We start from the raw sequence: 16,089 nt of genomic DNA, 5'->3' as shown, positions 1-16,089 counted from the left end.
TTAATTTTTTGCCTCTGTGTCTTTGCTGTTTTGGTCATTTTACATAAATGGAATCATAAACATGATTCTTTATGATTGGCTTCTTTTATTTGCCATAGTGTATTCAAGATTTACTCATATCATAATATATATCAGTATTTCATTTCTTTTTATTGCCAAATAATCTTCCATAGTATAGGTGTTCCAGATGTTATTTATCCATTCATGACTTTCAACGGGTGATACAATATTGTAGAAAGGTGTCAAGAATAGCATTGGATTGTATGTTTGCTAATGCCTTACTAATAAATTGCAACACATAATGTGTTTTTTTAAAAATGCAACTTTATTCAGTTACAATCTGGAAGTCAGAGATCTAAAATTAGTTTCACTGAGCTAAAGTCAGAGTGTTAACACTGCTGGTTTTCCTGGAGGCTACAGGAAGGAATCCATTTTCTTGCCTGGTCAAGTTTTTCAAGGTTGCCAACATCCCTTGACTCATGGCCCCTTCATCCATTTTCAAAGTCAGTATTATAATATATTTGTATTAGTCTTGGTTCTCCAGAATATAGAACCATTAGAAAGAATAAAGAAAGAAATTTATTGTAAGGAATTGGCTTATGTTATTAAGGAGGCTTAGTATTCCTTAGACCTGTAATCAACAAGATGAAGATCCAGGAGATCTGATGTGTAGTTCTAGTCCAAAGAACAGAGAGTGAGGAAAGTCAGTGGTGTAAATTCCAATCCAAAATCAGCAGGCTCTAAAACCAAGAAAAACTAATATTCAGGCCAAGGATGAAGACCATAAAAGAACAGTATCCACAGCTCAAGGTGATCAAGAGGAGTTCCCTCTTAATCGGCATTTTTGTCTCATTTGATTCTTTAATTGAATAAATTGAAACCCACTGACATTAAAGAGGGCAGTCTGCTTTTCTCGGTCTACCAAATCAAATATAAACTGTATCCAAAAACATCCTCACAGACACACCAGAAGTAATGTTTGACCAAATGTTGTGGTATCCCATGGACCAAATTGACACACAAATTAATCCTCACAATCTTATCTACTTTCTGAACTCTTCTGCTCTTTCTCATTCTCATACTTGCTTTTTATTAAGGACCCTTGTGACCAGCAGTAGGGGAATATTATTCAGTCTACTACCACAGTCCACCTTCTGGCTTCCTGAAGATTAGTCCTTGTTCTACATGCAAAATATATCTATTCTATGTAACATTCCCAAAATTCTCAAACCATTACATCAACTGAATTACAGGATGTCACTGAAGACTCATTGGTTCAAAAGTCCTAAATCTCATTATCTAAATTATCCAAATTGGGCCTAAGTAAGACTTTCACTCTAATTAGAGCTCTCAATATATCATACCATCATAAGGCACAGTTCTTCTCCATCTGTGAACCTGTGAAACTAGTAAATTAGCTATTTATTCCCAAAAAATATCACAGGAGGGTGGAGGCAAAGAATGAGATAGTTGCCATTAGCATTCCCCTTCAGAAACGTAAAAAAAATTAAAGGAAAAAAATAGGGCTACTGATTACTGTGTTAGTCTTATATGCTGCTACTTTGCTGAAATTGTTTATTGATTTAGAAGTTTTCTGGTGGCTATTTTTGGTGCTTTAGGTATAGAGTAATGTCATCAGCAAATAAAGATTATTTGGCTTCTTTTCCTATTTGTATCGCTTTATTTGTCTTCTCTTGCCTGGTTGTTCTTGTTACAACATCAAGAACTATGTTGATCATGTACAACCCCAAGAATGGCAAGTTATACTCTATGTATGTATAATATGTCAAAATACATTCTACTACCATGTATAACTACAAATAAATAAAATTTTAAAAGAATATTATCAAAATTAAAAAAATATAGTCCATTCTAAAAAAATAAAATATAAGTTTGATTGAAGCACTTGGAACACCATTTTCTGAGAGCTTATGTGAACCTAATCTATCTGTTTCCCTTTCCCATTTGATAGGTTATCATAGTCACAATAGGCTTTCTTGTGTTCTGTCTTCCTTTCTTCAAAGTCCAGTGACTTTGTTGGACACTGGTTTCATAAAATGTGTTTGTGAGTGTTCCCTCCCTTTCTATTTTGTGGAATAATGAGAAGGTGATTAGCATTACTTCTTTACAGGTCTGGCAAAACTGAACTGAGAATCCATCTTGTCCTGGACTTTTCTTTGTCAGAAAATTTATTATTACTGCTTGAATCTTGTTGCTTGATATGATTTGATTACGTTCTCTGTGTCCTCTTGGTTCCATTTGGGTGGGTCTAGAAATTTGTTATACCTTCTAGATCTTCTCATTTATTGGAATATAAATGTTTTTATATTCCAATAATGAATATGCCAAAAAAGAAATCAAGAAAATTACTCTATTCACAATAACCTGAAAAAAAACTTTAGGAATAAATCTAAATAGGTAAAAGACGTGTATAATAATAAATCAAATACTGAAGAAAGATACTGAAGAAGACCTTAGAAGATGGAAAGACTTACCATGTTCATGAATAGGTAGAATTAAAATGGGCAAAATGGTTATATTACCAAAAGCAATCTACAGATTCCATGCAATCCCCACCAAAATACCAATCATACTCTTCCCAGAACTAGAAAAACTAGTCCTAAAATTTATGTGGAAAAATAAATAACCCAAAATAGACAAAGCAGTTCTGAGGAACAAGAGCAAGGCTGGCCCTCAGTAGATGAATGGATAAAGAAAATGTGGTATATATACACAATGGAATATTACTCAGCAATAAAAGAAAATAAAATCATGGCATTTGCAGGTAAATGGATGGAGTTGGAGAATATAATCCTAAGTGAAGTTAGCCAATCCCAAAAAACCAAATGCCAAATGTTTTCTCGGACATAAGGAGGCTGATTCATAGTGGGGTTGGAGGGACAGCATGGGAGGAATAGAGGAACTCTAGATAGGATAAAGGGGTGGGGGGTAGGGAAGGGTGAGTGGGGTAAAAAAGATGGTGGAATGAGATGGATATCATTATATGTATGAAGATGCAAATGATGTGAATACACTTTATATACAACCAGAGATATGAAAATTTATGCTCTATATGTTTAATATGAATTGGAATGCATTCTACTGAAATACATAACAAATTAGAATAAAACACTAAATTTAAAAAAAAGAGCAAGGCTAGAGGCATTACAATACCTGGCCTCAAATTATACTATAGAGCAGTAGTAACAAAAAATAGTATGATATTGACATTAAAAATGGAAATGAATACCAGCGGAATAGACTAGAAACCATAGAGACAAAGCTCCCTAAATATAGCCATCTAATTCTTGAGAAAGGTGCCCAAAGCATATCGTTGGAGAATAGACAGCTTTTTTACCAAATAATGTTGGGGAAATTGAATATCCATATGCAGAAGAATAAAACCAGATCCCTACCTCTGACCCTTCATAAAAATAAATTCAACATAGATCATACACCAGAAACAGTGAAACTTCTAGAAGAAAACATAGAAGCAGTTTGCCAACACATTGGTGCAGGCCCTGGCTTTCTTAATAAAATTCAACAAGAATCAACAGGTGGGATAGCACAAAATTTAAAAGCTGCTTCACAGCAATGGAAACTATAAAGAGCTTGAAGAGAACCTACAGAATGGAAGAACATTTTTTACCAACTATTCTTCTGATAGGGGATTAATAACCAGAATATACAAAGAATTCAAAAATCCAAACACCAAAAAACTAACAAACCACTTAATAACTGGGCAAAAGATCTAAAGAAACATTTCTCTAAAGTATAAATATAAAAGGGGGAAAAAAACAAGGGGGAGAAATGAATTACAGTAGATGGGGTAGAGAGAGAAGATGGGAGGGGAGGGGAGGGGAGGGGGGATAGTAGAGGATAGGAAAGGCAGCAGAACACATCAACACTAGTATGGCAATATGTAAAACAGTGGATGTGTAACCGATGTGATTCTGCAATCTGTATACGGGGTGAAAATGGGAGTTCATAACCCACTTGAATCAGATGTATGAAATATGATATGTCAAGAAGTATGTAATGTTTTGAACAACCAATAATAAAAATTAAGAAAAAAAGTATAAATATAAACAGCCAACAAATATATGAAAAGTTGTTAAACATCCTTAGCAATCAAGAAAATCCAAATCAAAACTACACTATCTTATCTCACCCTGGTTAGAATGGAGAATACAAATAACTGCTGGCAAGGATGTAGGGGGGACATGTACATTATACATTCTCGGTGGGACTACATACTAATACAAACTTTGGAAAGCAGTATGGCGATTTCTCAAAAGAAAGGGAGTGGAACCACCATATAATCCAGCTATCCTATTCCTTGGTATTTATCCAAAAAGAACTAAAATCAGCATACTATAGTGAGGCATGCATCCAATGTTTACAGCAGCACAATCCACAATATTGAAGTTATGGAACCAGCCTAGGTGCCCATCAATAGATGAATAAAGATAATGTGGTTTATGTACACAATGAAGTTCTACTCATCCATAAACAAGAATGCAGTTAAGTCATTTGTTGGTAAATGGATGCAATTGTAGAGCATCATGTTAAGTGAAGAAGGCCAGACTCAGAAGCTAGAAGAAAAACTGGATATAAAATTAAGATCTCATGAAAATAGAAGGGAAATTAGTAGAGTCGAAGTGGAAAACCAAAGTGGAGAGAGGAGGGTTGGGAAAGACATAGAACTGGGAAATGAAGTTGACCAAATTATATCGGTACATGTATGAATATACCACAATGCATTTTGTAGTTTTATAGATAACTATAATGCATATTTTAAATTAGTAAATAAATAGAAGGAAGACCAATACAGTAGAGCAAAGGAATCAAGGGAGGGACAAGGGAGACAAACGGGCAGTACTGTGGATTGAAATGAACAGAACTATGTTATATGCATTTATTAATATGTCAAAATGAACACTATAATTTGTATCTGAAAAAGTTTTTAAAAATAAGATTTCCTGTAGCAAGTAATATCAAATTCGATTAAAAATTTATGACCCATTGAATGCAGTCTGTAATCAAATCACTTGAAATATACTTTTATAGGTAGGTTCACATTAAAAGGGAGGGAAAGGTACCATGCCAACCCTAATGAAAAGTAGACTATATAGTATGGAGATTTTTTTTTAGAAAGCTTGGAATGGAACCCCTATTTGACCCAGTTGTCTCACTTCTTGGTGAAAACTTAAAATCAGCATAATATAGTGAACCAGCCACATCAATGTTTATAGAAGCTCAATTCACAATAGCTAAGCTTTGGAACCAACTCAAGTGCCCTTCAACACATGAGTGGATAAAGAAAATGTTGTATACATACACAATGAAATATTACTCAGCCATAAAGAAGAATGAGGTATGGTGTTTGCCAGTAAACGGAAAAAATTGGAGACTATCATGTTAAATGAAATAAACCAATCCCCCCAAAAATAGAGGCCAAATGTTCTCTCTGATATGTGGATGTTAACACACAATAAGCAGTGGGAGAAGAGAATAGAAGTTCAGTGGATTAGACAAAGGAGAATGAGGGGGAGGGAGGGAAGGTGGGAATAGGAAAGACAGTAAAATGAATCAGACATAACTTTTCTATGTTCATATATGAATACACAGCCAGTATAATTCCACATCATGTACAACCACAAGAATGTGAATTTAGGGCCGGGCATGGTGGCACAGGTCTGTAATCCCAGCAGCTCCGGAGGCTAAGGTAGGAGGATTGCGAATTCAAAGCCAGCAACTCAGTGAGACCCTGTCTCTAAATAAAATACAAAATAGGGATAGGAATGTGGCTCATTGGTTGTGCCCCTGAGTTCAATCCCTGATACCAAAAAAAAAAAAAAGAATGGGAATTTATATTGAATGGGAATTTATATATCAAAATACACTCTACTGGCATTTATATCTAAAAAGAATACACTTTTTAATAAGTAAGTTGTAGTAGCCATTTTAATATGAGTAAAATAATCTTCAGAGCAAAGACAAATACCAGACATGAAGATTAATATTACATTATTGATTAGAACACTAATTTGACTTTCTGGCAACCAAACTGCATCCTAAAACTCCATCCTAAAGCTAATTTGGGGCCTGTGTCCATAATATATAAAGAACTGTACACTCAATAATAATAAAATAAGAAGGTTCAATGTAGCCTGATTCCTCATTTTACATGTGGATTACACTTTGAATGAACAAGAAATATAGGAATTCCAAGTCTTTCATAAGTATTTACCATTCCTTAAGTTATATTCTTATCACTGATTATACATGACTGTGCTTTCAGTTGATGGAAATCACTGTTTCTATTATATTTACTTGGTTATTTTCACCTCAAATAGTATCTCTCTACCTTCCTCCCCATTGCTACTACTGGTTTGTCCTGCAGTAGCAACATCAGGAATTCAAAAATAGCAATTTCACAAATTATTTTTCTATGCAAGAAATAATGTTTATCTAATCCTGAATATCATAGTTTGAATAGTGGAATTGGCAGTCCATGCAGGATTAAGAAAAAGCAAGAACAATTGTCTCCTTCTCCGCACCCCCCCCCCCTTTTTTTTTTTTTTTGCTTAATCTCTCTCCCATTCCCATTCTGCTTGGACTGTGGACACTTGCGCATAACACTCTGTCATCTAAAATGTAGAACATGGTAGCAGTAGCTGATTCTTCTGTTCTATGCCAGACTCTACTAAGCCCGAGCCCTGGTATCTAGATAAAAACTGCATTTGTAAGTCCCACCACTCAGAGAAATTTCTAACTTTTTGTGACAACTACTTCAGATCATTCAAACTATAACTGAGAACTCTGTGAATCTTGTGTTTCCCCCACTCTATGTGTCTTTTTTCTTTACATGAAAACATGTATTAAACATTGATACTCATGCACAGACCCTCCATTTGTAGTCTCTTTAGTAAGACTCTGCTTTAAATGAAAAGGAAACAAACCTCAGTACCCATGAATGGATATAAACTTGAGCTTCCCTTTAGAGTGTAGAGTATCAGGAACAATATTTACTTTTATTTCATCAGAAAAGCTTTAGAGTTTTGCTTTTCATATAATCTACCTAAAATTAATTTTGTTGCTATAGCATCATAGAGATCTAATTTTATTCTTTTCCACTTAGATAACCAGTTGTCCCCAAGTTTGATGAGTAGTGTTCTTTGTCCACTGACATAAAATGATACCTTTGTCATTTATCAAGTTTCTCTGTATGTAGTTCTGTTTTTGTGTCTTCTGTTCTGGTTTCTTACCTTGATTATCAGTCTGCACTGATTCCTTATTATGTTAATTATTGTAGCTCTTAAACAATGTTTTGTATCTGGTGAAGAAAAATCTTCTAAGGGCTGAGGATATACCTCAATGGTACAGTGCTTGCTTAATCTGTGTGAGGACATGGGATCAATCTCCAGTACCCCAAAAAAAAAACAAAAAAAAAGGGGGGGGGGAAGGAAGGTAGGATCTTACAGTGTAGTTTTCCTTTAGAATTATCTTGACTGTTCTTGTGCTCTTGCTCCATCCACATAAATTTGGAGTTACTGTTTTTATTTGACCAGAAGAACTCTATTGGAAGACACAAAGACAGATGGAATAGAGTAGAAGGCACAGAGACAAACCCACATAGATATAGTCATCAGATCCTTGACAAAGGTACTAAAAACATACATTGGAGAAATCATGCTGGGAGAACTGGATATCTATATGCAGAAGAATGAAACTACATCTTTCTCTCCCCATGCACAAAGACCTAAAGAGTTAGAGCAGAAACTTAGCAAATACTAGAATACATAGGTTCAACGCTCCAATATACAGGTATAGGCAACAACTTCCTCAATAGGACTACTAAAGTTTAGGAAATAAAACCAAGAATTACTGCATTGATAGCATGAAATGAAAAAGTTTCTGCACAGCAAAGAAAACCGTTAAGAACATAAAGACAGAGCCTACAAAATAGAAGAAAATCTTTGCCAGCTACTCTTCTAACAGTGGTTTAATATCCAGAACTAAAAAAAAATGTAGCACCAAGACAAATACCCATTTCAATAAGTGAGCAAATTAAAGAAACAGACATTTCTCAAAAGAAGAAATACAGATAACCAACAAATATATGAAAAAATGTTCAACATCCTTAGCAATGAAGAAAATGCAAATTAAAGCTACAGTGAGATTTCATCTCCTTCAATTTAGAAAGGAAATCATCAGGAATACAAATAATAATAAATTATGGTGAGAATGTGAAGGAAAAGGAACACTTTTATGGAATTGTAATACTATTGATAGAATTGAAAATTAATACAACCAATATGTAAATCAACTTGGAGGTTCCTGAGCAGATTAGGAATGGAACCACCATATGAGACAGATTTTCTATTCCTCAGTATTTATCCTAAAGAATTAAAGTCAGCCTACTATAGTTATATGTACATAATGTTCACAGCAGAGCAATTTGGAATAACCAAGTTATAGAACTGGCCTCAGTGTCCATCAATACTTAATTGGATGGACACTATACACAATGGTGTTTTAGTCAGCTCTAAAAACGAGTGAAATTATGTCACTTGCAGGAAAATGAATGGAACTGGAAGACATCATGTTAAGTGAATCTTATGAAAATAGAAGAGACTAACCAATAGGGTAGAGAAAAGGGGGACAGAAGAAGGGGAAGAAAGAGAGAGATTCTGGAGATGAAACTGATCAAATTATATTATATATAGGTACAAATATGTCACTGTGAATTCCACTATTATATATAAGTATTATGCAACAATACAAATATTTTAAAATAAAATTAAAAATTTTAGGCTTTTGATTGATTTTTATTACATTTTATTTAAAGATTAACTTGGGATGAACTGGCATATTTCTGACATTAACTCTTCAAGGCCATAACATTTATTCACATTTTCTTTCAATATCCTTTAGTAATGTCTTGTCACTATCTTCATGAAACTCCTATACTGTTTTTCTTATATTGATTCCTAGAGACATCATTATTACTATAATGAGATTTTTTTCTGTTAACTTTCTGGTGATTATTATTCATATGTAAGAAACCTGTTGATTTTAATATGTGAATTTTATATTCACCAATCTTGCTTTATTCTCTTATTCTCATAATTTGTATGTTCTCATAAATTTCCCATGCAGTTTCATTTGAAAAATAAGAATTTTTTTTTGTTTAGTTGGTTGGGTTTTGTTTATTGTTGTTTTGGTGCTGGAGATTGAACCCAGGGCTTGTGTGTGGTGACACACATTCTACCACTGAGCTACACTCCCAATCCCATACAGTATTTTTATTGTACATATTTTTCTAACAAATGATAGAAGTATAGGAGGTACAAATAAATGTAAATTTAATGTCTATAATTACATTACCAAATGATGATCACTATTTTTAAATATTTTTCATTGATACATTAAAATTATATATAAAAGTTGGATTCATTATGACATATTTGTACATGCACATAATTTGATTAATCTCATTCCTCCGTACCTCCCCTTTCCTTACCCTCCTCCCTTCCTGTGACCTCCTGGCTCTACTCTATTATTTCTAATATTATTATTTTAAATTAGAACATTATAGATATTTTTCATATAGGAAAGAATAATAAATAAGGTTTTAAAATTAATCTAAAAATGGCAATATTACTCTTATACATTCAGTCATTCATAAGTTAAAATATATATATGTCCATTTGTGTGATCTTCCCTCTACTGTGATATGAAATAAAGACTGCATAATGAAAATACAATTTTTAGCCTTCTTACTGTACTTTTTCAGTTATGAATAACAGGTTATATATTATTTTCTTAGAGTGTGCCAAGCATTACACATTAGTTAGATTTAGGATATTAGTGTAAATGGATTAACTCTAGAATATACATGGTTTTTACCTTACCTGAAAAACCTATGCTGTATAAGATGCACCTCAATTAAAATGTACTGTATTTTTTATAACTACATTTTGTAAATACCTATTATTGTGTCTTTACTCACTAGCATTTTTGTTTAGCCCCATAGTTGACATTTTAAAAATAGTGTCCTTTGTAATACAAAAACAGTCAAAGGAATGTAATAGAATATAACAAGGGGTGGGGACTGGAATTCTCAAATTCTGAGAAAATATTCATTCTTGAGGTTAACCACTGTCCACTAAACATATTGGAATAACAGATTCATACATTCTCAGGAACATGTAGAAACATAACAAAAAAGAAAAAATGAGCATTTAAAAAAAAAAAAACTCTGATTATGTTAGTCAAAGCTTTTTAAATGTTAATGAGTTTTAGAGTTTCTTCCCTCCCTTTTATTCCTATAAGTGAACATCAGAAACCAAGTAGAATACCAAAGTGAGAATAGGCTATAAATTGTCATTTTCCACATACTGAAGATTTTGAAATAGAATTCTAAAGAAGTAAAGGTAGAATCTTGGTACTGCCTGAAAACTCCTTTTGCAAGGTAGGGTTTCAAAACAGACTTACTCATCTTTTTTCCCACGGCACATAAATTTGACTCAGTATTTCCTAACATAGTTCCTTGTCCTACATCTTCAACTTATTTGTTGGCATGAATATCCTAATATAGATGTCAATTTCTTAATGGTATTTTCTATAGGTTTTCTTTATCATAGGTATGCCATTACTTGGCAGTTTTAATGCCATCGTTGTCTCAAAATAGAGAATTTTATCTCATCTTTGACTAATGGTAAAAAGAAACTTAGCATGCTGAATTTCAAATTTAAACTGGGTCACTTGGGGGTCATCCAGTGCCAACAAATACTTGCCAAGGAAAAAATTTTCAATATTTTACAAGGGTTAATTGTTACATCTTTTTTTTCCTTTTAGCCCAAGTTTTAGTTCATTATCTAAATGTTTTGTCCTCTGCTTAATAAAGGGTTTAATATGTGATTATGTGTACATTCCTGACTTAATCTTATTTTAATTCATTTTCAATGGTGGACTAATGCCCTTTTTTAAGGTACATCATTATCTTAACTCAGCATGTCATCAGCCTATTTCAAAAAAAGATAAGATTAAATCTTAAATGTGGTTAGTTCTTGGGTCTCACAAGTATTAAGGTACATAGATTTCATACCTTTTGTGAGCTCGTGAGTATTCATAGAAGTTGTATGTGATATGACTAATATTTATCTAGAAATAATATATACATATGTATCCAGTGTCCTTTAGCGGTGTCTCCTGAGTAGAATAAACATTTCTTCAATAATATTTAAACATTTTAGAAATTTTGAGAATTGCTTTTTTGTTTTGTTTTGTTTTTTCATCATTAATGTTTATATTTTAATATCCATTAAAAAATACGGAACGCTTCACAAAATTTGCGTGTCATCCTTGCACGGGGGGCATGTTAATCTTCTCTTATCATTCCAATTTTAGTATATGTGCTGCTAAAGCAAGCACTTAAGAATTACTGATAAGGGGAATGACTGCAAACAGGATAGGATTCCATATGGGAATGAATATACTGAAAAACACTAAATTATATACTTTAAAATGGTGATGTTTTTGGTATATGAGTTATATCTCCATAAAAATAATTCAGTTAAAGAGTCAGACTCAGGGCTCAGTGGTAGAGTGCTTGCCTAACATGTGTGAGGCATTGAGTTCCATTCTCAGTACCACATATAAATAAATAAGTAAATAAATATCCATCAACAATTAATAAAAATGTTATTTTAAAAAAAAGACTGAGATGAATCTTACTACTTTACATGTACTTTGATTTTGTACAAATACTATTCTAACCAACTGTTTAAAGATAAATTTAGGCACATTGAAATTTTATTTGAGCAGACAGAAATTCATGAATTGAATTTCTAGACCACAAGCTGTAACTGGGCTTTATGAAGGGGTTCTGAGAAGCATTTTATAGGGTGAATGTCCAAATAAGCACCCCCCCGCAAAAAAAAATGAGTGTTTAAAGTGGAGCAGTAGCAGTCTTTGGATCATTCCTATAGAAAAGTCCCTAGTTCTAGTTTGGTTGGTGCATTCTTACTAGGTATTAAGTTCCCTTTGCCTTTAACACTAACTTAGATTTCTGTTTGTTTAAATAGGAAGTAAGTACAGTGGATCTGCCTCAGTCTAATGTCTTACCAATTAATTATTTTAGCACAACTTATTAACCGACCTTAACATTTAACACTTCAGTTCGTACTACCACTCGTATCAATGATTTACCATCACTGAGGATGTTAGAAGAGTAAATTACTTCTGAAGGCATGCTCAAAGAGGTATCACAAAAACGTGAACAATGACACTGAAATATGTAAAGAGATCTATAGGGGACTTACTTGGAGAACACAAGGGGTGTGGGTGGGTGTGTGTGTGTACATGTGCTGAGATTATTATTTTATAGAAGTCATTCATATCAACTGGTCACATTCCATGTTTTCTGCTGTAGCAGTCTAAGTCTACAATGGGCTTAGACAGCCCAGAGAAATGTTTGACCATCCACAATGGATGTAGATGAAGTTCCTATTAGCCACACTCCCTCTTCACCATTTTGTTGTTGTTGATACAAAGATATTCAGTCACCTCACAAAGAGAGGAATTGAGGAGACAGATAACTGTGCTTAAAAATAAATTAACCTTTAGTGTTTATTTTTCTTCTTAAAAAAGACTTACCTGCTTTTTTTTTTCAACTCTCCAACAATTTATTAATTCTCAATTTTTCCTCTTTGATAAGTACATTTAGAGCTATAAAATTTTATATATTTATATATATTTATATGCCACAAATTTTTCTCCATGTAACATTTTATATCTTCATTAGAATTTATTTCCTGTCAAATGAAATCACCTACTTTTTTTAATATTTATTTTTAGTTGTAGTTGGACACAATGCCTTTATTTTATTTATTTATATGTAGGTTATATAACAATTGTACAATGTGAATAGAATAAAATAAATGCATATAAATTTAAAAAAAATATCTATCCAATCAAGTGTTAAGTGTTAAGGATCAACAAGCACACTTGCATGTACTAGGCGAGTACTGTACTGCTGAGCCACAACCCCAGACCCTCACTTGCTAACTTTTGAAACTACTGAGTACCTGTTCTATTGAAACAAAGCTACAGGTACTAGGTAGACAAGTGTGAATAAAACACAAAAGTTGGGGAAGGTAGACGGTAAACAACAAATAACAAATAAGGAAACTATAAGATAGTTCTGAAAATGTAGTGAATTAAAATAGGTGAAGTAAGAGTAACTGGTGGCTACAACATACTAAAGAAATATGCATACAAATGAAAAGAAGTAAAATAAAACCTGTCCAAAAGAGACAGTCACCATTAATCATGTTTGTGTATTCCTGCTTTACCTCATTGTGTTCATGAGTTTGTGTGTATGTGACATTTGCTTGCATTGTAACACAAGATTATGCCATTCATACTGTTTTGTGGCCCACTTTCTTCACTTAACATCTTATGAATACTTTTGCATATCCTTCTGCCTATATACTTTATGAGTTGTAGCATACCCACAAATTGATGTACATAATTTGTGGTATATTGCTTGTGCCTGCCATGCACAAAGCCCTGGGTTCAATCCCTAGACAGGAAAAAAAAAATAAAAAGTTGAATATTCTGTTTATTTATTTATGTGCTTATTTATCCAACCAAGAAAATTACAATTATATTTCATATTTTACAATAAGAAACACAAATGTATCACACCTAGAAAGAAAATATTGTAATGACCACCAAATTAACAAATATAAGGAATATCATTGAATAAAGATAAATGGAAACATGGCAAAATGTTTTCAAACCATTCATTTGATGGGAACTTCTAGGCATTCTGTCTTAGATTCCATATATTGACATTGCTTTACAAAAGTTACTTGCTTTCTTTCATTCATGAAACACTTATTGTATACCCACTGAATCTCATATCCGACACACGAGAATAAATATATTGCTTTTGCCCAGAGCTTAAATGAACTTTTTTCCAAATATCAGATTTTAAAACTGTATCTGAACATTTCTAATTATCAATAGTCTATATTACAAAACACTTCAATAATTTTTAGTATTTCAAAGTAGACGTTTTATGTTAGCTTAGCTGACTGAGTATTCTGCATTTACCAATAGTAGACAGCATGGATTCAGAGCAGCAATTCAAAAAAAAAAAAAGATATTTTTGTTTCAGTTTTAAATTCCTAATAGACTTGTGTTTCTTCTTAATTTGTTTCTCTTCTGCATGTAAACTGCCTTTCCTAAGGTTTACCTGGAAAGATAAACATTTCCGAAAATTGAAGCTCTTTTCCATCTACGAGAGCCTAGGCGGATAATGAAATTGGGGAATTAACAGGAAGAAAGTTAAGAACAATCTAGAAAAGCAGAACCCACTGAAGGTAGAAATGACTAAAATGGACACACAACTTTAAGAGCCGCCAGGGAGACAATCAGACTTCAAGTTAAATGATCCATCAACTACCTTTCTTAATGAGAAATAAGACAGATGCACACGGCACATTAAGAATCTAGAATAACCTAAACTTTGTCAAGGGGTGGTGTATTGAGAAACAACAGTGATTTTATGGTCTTTGAAGAGAAATTAAAAACAGTCTCAAAAGACTGCAAACTAAATGTGTAAATATCAGCCTGTTCAGAGAAGGGGCATTTGATATGTGCATTTTACATGTTATACAACTTAAACATTCCAGTTTTAATGGGTTAAAATTTTCTATAATAACTTTTTAAATTTTGCTTATTGAAATATAATTCACACACCATACAATTCGCCCATTTAGTATATATACAATTCTGTGACTTAGTATATTCACAGAGTTGTGCATCCATCATCACAATCAATTTTAGGACATTTTCACTATCATACAAAGATGCTCACTCAGCTTATCACTTTCCAGTCCCCTAATATTCCTTCAACCACTTCCACTAGCCCTAGGAAAACACTAATCTACTTTCTTTCTGTCTATACACTTTTACTTATTCTGGATATTTCATATAAATGCAGTTATACAGTATGTGATATTTATTTATTTCATTTACCATAATGTTTTCAGTGTTTGCTCATGTGGTAGCTTGTAGCACATCTTTCTGTTGTCCATTTTATGAGTGTGTCATGTATGTTAGTTGATACATTTTTACATATATGTACATCTATGAAACCCGCTAATCAAAATAATGAACATGTCCACCACACACAGAGTTCCCTCTTAACCCTTTATAACCTTCCCTTCTCTTTCTGCCACTATAATTTAGATTGCATTTTCTAATATTTTATATAATTAGAATTCTCTCTAATGTCTGGGTTCTTCCACTCATCATCATAATATTGAGATTCTATACAAGGGAATATTCGAATCAAAATAGTCAATGAACTAGGGATACATGGAAGACTCTCAATATTATATTCTAATATAAGCCCTTTATTATTAAATAAATATGTTGTTAGAAAACCATGTGCAGTGGCACACACCTGAAATTCCAGCACCTAAAGAGGCTGAAGCAGGAGCATCATAAATTAGAGGCCAGCCTCAGCAATTTATCAAGGCTTTTAACCTTGATTACTTAATGAGAACCTGTCTCCAAATGAAAAACAAAAAGAGCTGGGCTGTAGCTCAGTGGTAGACTGCCCCTGGATTTAATCTCCAGTATCACCACCACCTCCCCCCAAAAAATTAGTCATTTGCAACCAGGTGCAGTGGCACATTCATATAATCCCAGCAGCTCAGGAGGCTGAGCAATAGCGAGGCACTAAGTAACTCAATGAGACCCTGTCTCTAAATAAAATACACTATAGGGTTGGGAATGTGGCTCAGTGGTTGAATGCCCCTTTGTTCAATCCCTGGTACTAAAAAAAGGAAAAGTCATTTGCAAATATTTTCTCTCAATCTCTAGATTTTTATTCTCTGAACAGTCTCTTTCAAAGGGCAGAAGCACTGAATTTTGAGGAAATGCAGTATTTGAATTTTTCTTTTATAGATTGTGATTTTAATGTCATTACTAAGAAATCATTACCTAACACAAAGATTTCCTACTCTTTTGCTCTAAACATTGTATAGTTTTAGGTTTTCCATT

At 33.2% G+C, this 16,089-nt stretch overlaps 1 protein-coding gene and 1 non-coding gene across 3 annotated transcripts in view; one reads left to right on the top strand and one right to left on the bottom strand.

Annotated features, from left to right (window-relative positions):
* The window catches only part of Itfg1 (integrin alpha FG-GAP repeat containing 1), a 254,097-nt gene that overhangs the window by 139,106 nt on the left and 98,902 nt on the right, over positions 1-16,089 (top strand). The gene's annotated exons all lie outside the window — the stretch shown is intronic.
* LOC124086804 (U6 spliceosomal RNA) lies at positions 11,336-11,442 on the bottom strand. The gene has a single exon (XR_006849928.1). It is a non-coding gene; the product is annotated as a U6 spliceosomal RNA (small nuclear RNA).

The sequence above is a fragment of the Marmota monax genome, unplaced genomic scaffold (assembly GCF_021218885.2).
Source record: "Marmota monax isolate L192 unplaced genomic scaffold, Marmota_monax_Labrador192_F-V1.1 WCK01_AAM20220418_F8-fsc00024, whole genome shotgun sequence".
Taxonomy (NCBI): Eukaryota; Metazoa; Chordata; class Mammalia; order Rodentia; family Sciuridae; genus Marmota; species Marmota monax.
Note: the sequence above shows the minus strand (reverse complement) of the source record. Positions and strands in the feature narration are given on the sequence as shown.